At 47.9% G+C, this 8,120-nt stretch overlaps 1 pseudogene across 1 annotated transcript in view; it reads left to right on the top strand.

The window, feature by feature from the left end:
- The window catches only part of LOC308280229 (prospero homeobox protein 1-like), a 65,261-nt pseudogene that overhangs the window by 2,893 nt on the left and 54,248 nt on the right, over positions 1-8,120 (top strand). The window contains exons 2-5 of the transcript XR_013963391.1: positions 2,381-2,838; positions 3,741-4,112; positions 6,444-6,746; positions 7,470-7,937. The product of XR_013963391.1 is annotated as a prospero homeobox protein 1-like (transcript). The remainder of the gene's footprint in view (positions 1-2,380; positions 2,839-3,740; positions 4,113-6,443; positions 6,747-7,469; positions 7,938-8,120) is intronic.

Genomic DNA, 8,120 nt, shown 5'->3' with positions numbered 1-8,120 from the left:
CATTGTTCGCTGCACCTCAGACAGATTTTCACATAGGAATTTGGTTGCAACTTGACTCTCCTCTGTACCGATGAACTGTTGTTGAAAGCTGCGTTAATTCGTGAAAATCATTTTCCTACAGTCCTAACTCTGGAAATCAGTTGCAAAGTAGATGCAAACATGACATGGAAAATTCTGCCTGTGCTTTAGTAGCCGTGTGTGTGTGTGTGTGTGTGTGTGTGTGTGTGTGTGTGTGTGTGTGTGTGTGTGTGTGTGTGTGTGACGTGTGTGTGTGTGTGTGTGTGTGTGTGTGTGTGTGCGTGTGCGTGTGCGTGTGCGTGTGCGTGTGCGTGTGTGTGTGTGTATGCGCACGCATACAAGCTTGTTTGTTCATGGTAGGATACACATTATTTTCACATAGTTTTTATGGTGTCTGTATGTCCATCTGGCTGTCAATGAGATATGAAAGGATTGATATTTATATTTGGTGCATTGGTAATCTAAAATGTGCTTAATTGTCAATATTCCAAATATTTTGTTCGATGACCTCTCTGGCTTTGATCTGGACATTTGGGTTGGTAAAGAAGGCACGTTCAGGCATAAATAATCCGCTTCATGCATGACGCCCCACCGCTGATCTGCAGAGAAGCTCGCTGCCATCAGGCTCAAATCCCTGTTAAATACCCTGAAATGGAATTAGAACCCAATCCTTTGATTTCCCAGCACTCGGAAACTCAGCCGCTCTGATTGTCCTTCTGCGCTTGCCGTACGTGTGCTGCCGGACAGTCGACTGGACGCGAAGGAAAAAACAACCTCTGCGACTCCTGACATAAAATCACACAGATGTGCGACGATTGCAAGCGCACACACACTCCCACAACACTGCCCCTGCTTGAACCCGTTGACACAAAGTCTATAGTTAGCACTGATAATGGAATAATGTTCTCGATCAAAACCAGCAGAGATAACAATTCTTGGAATTTAATGTATATGTACACATAAATTCAGTGTACAATGAATTCCATAGTGTACATTGAATTCCATAGTTTATTTAATGTTTCAGTTCCCAGACTATAATTTGGTGACAATGTTTGCAGACTTTGCACCCAACGCTACGCCTACATTGCTGACCGAATGTGGCACATCTCTCTCACTCATTGTTACATCATACTATACATTTCCAAGCGCATGTGTCTTTACTTTCTTTTCTCGGAGTTAAAGACTCAACCGTTAATGTTTGAGTTGAATTCTGGGGTTGCTGTAACGGCTCTTTTGCTTTTGACGTTGAATGTGATAACGTGATAAGGATGGCTGTTCTGGTATTGAAGACAAACCGGTTTAATTTCTGTTCCTTACAATTGTGTTCCTTGCAATTGTGTAGAATTCAAGTTCTAAGCAGCTTCATTAGTATATGCACAAAATCCGCATGCAGCACACAAACACAAAACAGGTTAGTGCAGGAAAAAGACAATAACAAAAAAAATGATAAACACAGCACTACCTTCTACACCTGCTTTTGACAAACAAGTCGATCCTTGATGGCGCCTCACAAGAAGACGCTGTAATGGAGGTTACGTCTCAGGGGATTGGGAGGAAATGGGAAATTTATTTTGGTTATTGCGAGCAGGTGTTCCTTCTCTGTGGGAATATCATCTTGAACTATTACTGGCAGTCTATTTGTTCGCTCGCGGAGCTTCCCGTGCCACGTAGCCTTTCGGGTCAGGAAACTCATTGTCAAGTCTGTTGTCTTTTTTTTTTCTTCTTTTTTTTGCTTTGTGAGTGTTTTATGGTTATGAAAGTGCTCGTGTTGGAGCTTCCAAGTTTCTTGTTTTGTTTACGGAGTTTAAGCGCTGTTATAAGTTCTGATAGAGTCAGCATTTTCTCTTGTGAACTGTGATTTTATTTTTGTTTTACGCTTGTGTGATTTGGTCTTTTTACGGCGTGGCACTGAAGGTGGTCAGCCGTGTATTATAATGCAATACCTTTGGAAAGGGAGCAAAAAAGGCTATCAAAAGGTTGTCATTCAATATGTCTAAAATAGACATCGAAAAAATATAGGCGTTGTGATAACTAAAGACTCATGGTACTTTTATTTAAATTGTGTCATTTGTTTTTTGGAATTAAACATCCTCATCTGAATATGAGGAAATGCAGGAAATTGTTGGGTTTCATGTTTTTTCACCAAGTAAAGCCCTGCTTCATCATACAAGGCTGTCACACAAAAGTAGTGAAAACAGCCGATCTACAAGCACACAACGCCTCGCGGTGCGAGGCGTTGTGTGCTTGTAGATCGGCTATTTTCACTAGTTTAGTTAATTTTAAAAATGATAAATACAAAACGAACGGTCTTGGACATACAAGGTTTCCACCCGACAACGACGATATTGTGCTTTGCCCTCAGCCAGGTACCCAGAGTGCACCTCTCTTCCTGTGTATTAGCCTTGGAGGCCCCACCACCACCATCACCACCCTGCGGTCATGAGCCTTTAGCTGCCCTGCGTGATGCCTGATCATGACAGCGCCGCGCTCCTAACCAGACAGAACAAGCGCCGGCGCGTCGACATCGGGGTGAAGAGGACCGCGGGCGGCAGCGCCATATTCGCCCGCGCCAGAGAGACCCTGCTCCAGGTCATGAACCAATCGCACGGCGGGGTCCCCGACCAGGACGGGGACTGCCCGCTGGTCGGCCACCACGGGGGCCACGGGGGCGACGGCGAGAAGTCCAACGTGCTGAGGAAGCTGCTGAAGAGGGCCAACACGTACGAGGACGCCATGATGGCGTTCCCCGGGGCCACCATCATCTCACAGCTGCTGAAGAACAACATGGGCAAGAACGGAGGCAGCGACATGGGGTTCCAGGTGTGTTTGCGGCGCACGCACGCACGCACACACACACACACACACACACACACGCACACGCACACGCACACGCACACGCACACGCACACGCACACGCACACGCACACACATGCACATTCATAAGCCCCTTTTCCACTACAAGACGGAACCAGAACTTTCCAGAATCTGAACCTTTTTTTCTGGTTCTGGTTTTGTTTCCTTAGCGCACAGCCCGGTTTCAGACAAGGTACTGGGAACCTTTTTTTTAGGTCCTGCTCTTGATGTAGTACTACACTTTAGTTCTGGGAACCTATGGGCGGGGCCAGCAGCGCTGCTGCTCTTTTTCGGGACTTTCCTGGTTAGGTCTGGTTATATGGAAACCTAAGCAGAACTTGGTCCCGGAACTTCACAGGTTCTTGAAAGTTCTCGGTTCTGGAAAGTTCTGGTTCTAGTTCTGGTTCGGCCCTGTTGCGGAAAAGGGGCTTTAGACACTAACATTTGCCGCCAGGATTCAGAGCGTTTTAACAATTTAATTGTGTTTTTTGTCCATTACATTTCTGTTTGGTTTTTAGGCTTTGAAGTTGCACATGGCAGATATGACACATAACCTAAATATACAAACTGACATATTTGACAACTTACTTAAAAAATAGCATTGATAGTGGAACGCGTTGTGAGCTTGTAGATCGGCTATTTCCAACATTTTTTGAAAATGTTTGAAAATATACGATTCATGTATATATGAAATATATTTTTCAACATGGAAACGACCGACGATTATGACAACATAAAATTTGTGATTATGTCAAATAATTGCGTTCAGACGATTATGTAACAATTGTGACAGGCCTATCCATCCATCCTTCCCAACAAAGCCATCTAATTCCTCCCTCTCTCTCTCTCTCTCTCTCTCTCCGTCCCAGGGGGGCGGCGGGGGTCTGTCCAGCGGCGGCTCGGAGACGCAGGCGGACGACGCCTGCAGCAACGCCTCGTCCCGCGACCGCGACAGCCCCTTGGACTGCCTCTCCCCGGCACCCCACCACCACCACCTCCCTCCCAACTCCTCCTCCACCTCCTCGTCCGCCTCCTCTCAGACGGCCCCACCCCCCTTGGCTCCTCCTCCCCCTCCCCCCACCGCCCCCCCCACCCCGGGCCTCTCCTCCCTGTCCGCCGCCTTCGACCCGCCCGAGCGGCTGTCGGACGAGCACCTGCGCGCCAAGCGAGCGCGCGTGGAGAACATCATCCGGGGCATGAGCCACTCGCCGCTGGTGCGGCCCGAGCAGGGAACGCAGGAGGTTAGGGTCACTTTTTGTTGTTTGGCACTGCATTGATAAGTAGTAGGCTACTCTAAGTATTACTATTTGTGTTATGACGTGATAACGGTGAGACCAATGTTCCCTCTAATTTTTTTTCGGTCTGAGCAAACACTCCAACCGTCTGAGCACAACTTGAGCACTGATGAGCAAATATGTCGAGTGCACGAGTGTATACTGCGTCAGTGCGTCAAGTCATGTCAAGTTATGGCTTATTCAAATTTAATTACAGAATAAGTAATAGCGGTTGGACTACTGTTAATAAACTGTAGGCTACTATAGGACAGTTAAATTTAAAAAGACGGGAGGAAAAAGGGTTTTATATCCATTATTATTCAGTATTAGGCCTACAGACTGATTTCCCCCCTTGGGATAATAAATCTATCTATCTTATATAGTATATACACATGTTGACAACATGTTGTGTAAATACATTACAAACAATGGGCCTAAATATGAGTCAAAATAACAATACATTGACATATTGACATTGACACATCTAAAGAAGTGTAATTATTATGAATAAAATACAGTCCAAAAGCACTATGTGTAGCCCACTGTATGTGCCAAAGTGCCAATGTAAGCATGCATGCGAAAATTTGGTATAGGCCTACCATTTCACATTCAATTTAAATTAACACTGGCTTTTGACCTTGTAGATTGCTTTCCCAAAAATTAAATCATATAATATGACCTAAGCTAGCCCATAACCTTACAGAGAGGTGGACTCTCTCCCTAACCCCCCTAACCCAATTTATATTTTTTATAAAATCAACAAGTTAATTTAACTCTGAGTGTGGGGTTCCATTTGTACACTCTGAGTTACATAAGGGTCCATTTGGTTCCTAACTTTTGCTGGGGACCCCTGGAACTACCTCAAGATCCCCGGGGGTCCCCAGACCCAATTTGGGACCAATGCATTACAGGACTGGAGTTATTTTTGTTACTGTAACTCGTGAAGGTGAGACGCCAAGCTCGTCAGCTCCAGAGAAACATTGCAGTTTATATAGTTCATACCTGGAAGCTGGATGGAGGAGTAGTGTGTACTGTAGGTCTAATCTCTGCTGTGCACAGGCGGGGATGTCTTTATGAAACTGCACATAAGCAACCATGGTCCTTTGAGCTTCTGATACGCGAAGCAAAGCACATGCGTTTGTTTTCTTTTGGTAGCCTTCCCTACAGCCACGCTGTTGCTAACGTTAATGCACACATAGAAGATGTAACTGAGAAAGTTTTATGACGGCAATAAAACAATTTAGTCCGAAGAAGTCTGTTTACCACACGTGCCTGCGTGCATGTGTGTGTGAGAGAGAGAGAGAGAGGAGGGGGGGAGGCGAGCGAGAATCGAGTCGAGTGACGGAGACAGAGCGAGAGGGAGAGAATTTGGCGAGAGGGGGGAGGCAGCCGAGGCACCGAAAGAGAGAGAGAGAGAGGGGGGGGGGGGAGAAGGGGGAGACCTTGCGCTGCCTATGTTAAGCATTGCAGGCAGACAGAGTCTGAGTACACAAAATAATCAACTGCTGCGTTTCACAAATCTATTGGTGTTAATCTGCCGTGCGCTACGAAGATTTGTCGTGCGCGACAGCGTCCTGAGTTGTGCGCGGGCGCGCATGCGCGCAGCTTAGAGGGAACATTGGGTGAGACACTTATGTAGCATAGACTGTTCTGGACACATTATATTTTTGACTGCTCTGTATTGTTGATGCTTCTTTTTCTGCTTTGTTTTTTTTCCCTGTACACAACAGCTTGTTTCTTTTCATACCTCCCTGTAACTTTGTAACCTTAAAGGGCTTTTAGTTTCTAACTGAAAACTGAAAGCCACTGAGTCAAAAGGCCCAGTCGAAAAACACAGATTTAAAAATTCTTCCTCCTAAGACCTACTATAATCACCTGATCATCGGGTTTTAGGGGGGAAAAAAATCATGGCACTGCATCTTTAAGTTTCAGTTTCAGTTTTCATGTAGGCGACAGCCCTCCTCCAATCATGATCAAGTGGGGGCGGGCCTTGGTGCGCGTAAGGCCAACCCCCACTCGACCATGATTGGAGGAAGGCCCCACTCTATCCTGATTGTGATTGGAGGAAAACCTGCTCCTCCACAAAACCGAAACTGCTTTTTTCTCCTCACAGGGGATAAGGCTGAAGTCCAAATATGGACCAAACAATAGTAACTAGTATTATCAGAACATAGACCCAATTTGTCATTATTTGAATTAAATGAAATCACTTATCTTACCTTTAACTGCTGTGCCACCTCCTGGCGACTGGTTTACCCTCTTGGGATAACAGAGGTATATATCCATCTATCTATCTAGAACAGCGGCAACTGCAACGACAGCGACGCGAGCAACCACCTCCCGCGGCCGCAGCACCTGCAGCGAGGCGACGGCGCTAGCAACCACTGCCCCGCCGCGTCCCTCCTGGGCTCGCCGGGGTCTCGCGGCGGCGGCGCGGGCGGGGGGCCGGGGGTCGCCGCCGGAGAGCTGTGCTTTCGGGAGAACAAGCGCAAGCAGCGGCTGCCCCAGCAGCAGCACAGCTTCGCCCAGCTGGTGTGCTCGCGCCAGGAGCAGCGGCAGGAGGAGCGGCGGCAGCTCAAGCTGCAGCTGGAGGACATGCAGGTGAGTTCAGCGCCGGCGGTTGGGAAAAGTAGCCTACATCAGTGGTTCTCAACCTGGTGGTTGTAACCATTTGGGGACCCCCCCAGGGAGTTCAACCTTTTCAGGCTGTGACCGCCAAAATAATCATATTTGAAGTGGGCCACTCAGTACATGGCTTGTATAAGTTAGCGACAGATTTTTAGTTTGCAGAGTGAAGGAGTGGCTTTGCCCCACAGAGGTGTTCAAGCATGTTGAAGAACGGTATAAAGCTGGTTGCACACTGCTGCGTTTTTTCGTTGCGAAATGTGTTTAAGGAGCGAGAGAGAGAGAGGGCAAGGGACCCAATGGTGCAAAAATAAATACGAAACGGGCGGCAGAGTGCAAACGTCATTGACTTAACGCGAGGTTGATTTCCTTATTTACGTGCTCCGAAATTCGCTCCTATATTAGACCGAAGAAACGCAGCAGTGTGCAACAACCTTTACACAGGGATTCAAACCAGCAACTCTGTAACGCTCTCTCCCTCTGTCTGTCAGACTCGCTCCCTGTCTCTTGCTTCTCTGTCACTCTGTTTGTCTCGCTTTCTCAAATTCATGTTTTATTGGCGTGAAAAAGTGACATGCAGTCAGATGTAGTCATGAGACAATTAACAAAGAAAGGGAAGAGCAGAAAGTAATAAACCACAAAACAGCGTTTCATGTGGGGTTGTGATAAAGGATCTGATTCTCTCCCCCCCTCGTTCAGAAGCAGCTGCGTCAGCTCCAGGAGAAATTCTACCAGATCTACGACCTTCGGAGACGGAAGATGAGGAAGAGGAAGAGGAGAGAGGGAACAACGGCGAGGCGGAGCGGAAGCGAAGAGGCGGAGGAGGAGGGGAGAGGGAGGACGACGGCAACCTGTCGGAGGACAGCGTCCGCTCTGACGGCCTGGAGGACGGGGGAGGAGGGGGGCCGGCGGGTGGGGGCGGGGGGGCTCGACCTCGCGGACGCCGCCGCCACCACGAAAACTACCGCCGTCGCCGGGGTGGGCGCCGCGACGACGACCTCTCGGACATGTCGGACCCAGGTCTGTTCCTGGACCGGGCCCGGGCCACTGCTGAGGGAGCAGCCTTGATGGACGGAGAGGACATGGAGGACATGGAGGACGCTGAGGACGAGGACGGACGGGGGGACGAGGAGGACGGGAGGATGAAGAGGAGCGGAGGAGGAGGAGGTTAGGGACACTTTGTTATTTGGCACTTGCGTTGATGAGTAGTAGAGATGGGACGATATGAAAATTTTCATATCGCAATTAGTGTGACAAAAGAAATCGCGATTTACGATATTATCGCGATAATCAAAATCCATTATCCATGTGCGGAACATTTGCCAAAAAACTGCTGATCTACAAGCTCGT

The sequence above is a fragment of the Nannobrachium achirus genome (genome assembly GCF_963921795.1).
Source record: "Nannobrachium achirus genome assembly, chromosome: 24".
Lineage (NCBI taxonomy): Eukaryota > Metazoa > Chordata > Actinopteri > Myctophiformes > Myctophidae > Nannobrachium > Nannobrachium achirus.
The sequence above is the reverse complement of the archived record's forward strand: the minus strand, read 5'-3'. Positions and strand labels throughout refer to the sequence as shown.